The following is a 2324-nucleotide window of genomic DNA, read 5'->3' on the forward strand; positions in this document are numbered from 1 at the left end:
TTGGGTTTCCGATTCTAATTTTTAAAGTAAATATCAACAAATAGAAATTTTCAATTCATTTCATTCCCTTCCAAAAAAATCTTTCAACGCGATGCATGCCAACGCTGTGCGGACCCAACACACTATTTGCAGGTCTGATGCAAACCCCAGAGGCGGGTGTGGCAGGGGCCCCCACAAGTGGAGGGCTCAGGGAATGTGTACACTCCAGCCAACGACTGGCTACCCCAACCCCAGTTCATTCGTGCCACCGTGGGAACCCAGTGGAGGGATGCCAGAACGTTCCGTTTTCCAAGAGATGCAGAAGATGTTGCCTTTGGGGGAAATGTACCGACTTTCAAATAAAGGTGACCTTTTATTGTGATACTATGCAGACAAAGTAAGGCAGGTGTGCAGGCAAGCCCTTCAGTGTCGGGCTCCAGTAGGAAGTCGCGTGGTTTATCAGCAGAGCTGGGACAAAACACAAGCCTCTGATGAAGCCCACCAGGGGTTTCTCCAGCGCGGCCCAGGCTGGAACTGGAGCGGGGGGCACAGAGGAGAGGATGGGCGGAGGGAAGGAAGGGCAGGATGCCCAAACCTGACAGTCTCAGCCTGCAGAGGCAGGACAACAAGGAAATCTTTATAGGGTTCACTTAATTTCAGGGTTCACTAATTTTCTTCCATCAGATCTTTGCCTGAAGCTACACCCAAGGATTTTCTGCAACCCCTCCTCCGGCTGGGCAGATGCACACCATCCAGCCACCTTAATTAAAGAGGATGTTTCTCGGGGCACCTGGGTAGCGCAGTCGTTAAGCATCTGCCTTCGGCTCAGGGCGTGATCCCGGCGTTCCGGGATCGAGTCCCACATCGGGCTCCTCGGCTAGAAGCCTGCTTCTTCCTCTCCCTCTCCCCTGCTGTGTTCCCTCTCTTGCTGGCTGTCTCTCTGTCACATAAATAAATAAAATCTTTAAAAAAAAAAAAAAGAGGATGTTTCTCCTCTGAAATGAATGCGTGTTAAAAATATCAAATATTAATCACTGGCAACATTAATTTATAATAATGCTTGTCTCCCTCTCAACTTCCACAGTGACATCTGGCCTGACTGCTTTGAACCTGACACCCGCTCCATCACGGGATTTATAAATAGCCTGAGTTAAAATCTTCACCTTGAACCGAACAGACGGGCTCCATGGCGTGGTTTCCAGAATGAAGACGGCTGCAGCGTGCAATGAGGGCCTGGGCGGGTCTTTTTGGGGTGGCGTTTGAAATTGTATTTTAAAGATGGCAATTGTGGAGTGGGGGGCAGGGTGATGGAGGGGCAGGGACAAGGGGGGGCTCTGGGCTGCTTCCTTGAGGTTGGCGGGGGCAGGCCTCACTCTCCCCCCCCAACCCCCTCCCCCCGACAGCCCATTTCATGATCTGTCAGAGTTGGGCATGGGCACGGCTGTTCCCTTCCACCTTAAGTTCTCGGTCCAGTTTCCGTACTTGCCCCTTGGGGATTGATCGGTGCAGACACTGTCTTCTGTTGAAGGGGGGCAGCACCCACTTTATGTAAACAGAAGAGAAGTTCATCCCCGCCAACAGAGCATTTTCCATCCACAAGCCCACGCAGTAACCAGAGTTCAGAATTCCTGTGCGTTCACTACGTGCCAGGCCGGGGCTGCCACCATCTCATCCCGTCCCCACAGCAACCCTGTAAAGTACGTCCTAGTGAGGGGCGCCTGGGGGGCTCAGTCAGTGAAGCATCTGCCTTCAGCTCGGGTCATGATCTCAGGGTCCTGGGATCAAGTGCCGCATCGGGCTCCTTAGTTGGTGGGGAGCCTGCTTCTCCCTCTGCCTGCCACTCCCCCTGCTCGTGCGTGCTCTCTTTCTCTCTCTCTGACAAATGAATAAATAAAATCGATTTAAAAATTATACTAATAAACCCATTAAAAAAAAAAGAGAGTTAGTCCTGGTGCTGCTTTACCCAGAAGGAAATGGAGGTTAGAAGAACTGCGTTCCTGAGGTCATCCAGCTCAAACCAAGAAGGGTAGGTCGCGGGGGTCTCCTTGCTTACTCCCTTTCCAGAGTTTCTCGAGCTGCGAAAACTCCAGCTTCCTGGGCCCTCTCTCCAGCAATTCGCATCCGGAGGCTCTGGATGATGGCCAGCAGGGAAGGTCCTCCTCACGACAGCACTGGGGGGCAGCGGGAATTACTGTTCCCATGCATCAGAGGTGGGAAGGGACGCAGGGAGCTGCCTGACCCCTCAGACAGCCGGGCGGAGAATCTGAAGCTTTGGTTGCAGTGCCACTAGGAGGGATTAGACGACCCGATGGAGAGGCCGGGAGAGACAGAGCACCTCATGGAGA

This window comes from Ursus arctos, unplaced genomic scaffold (assembly GCF_023065955.2).
Source record: "Ursus arctos isolate Adak ecotype North America unplaced genomic scaffold, UrsArc2.0 scaffold_12, whole genome shotgun sequence".
NCBI classification, from domain to species: Eukaryota; Metazoa; Chordata; class Mammalia; order Carnivora; family Ursidae; genus Ursus; species Ursus arctos.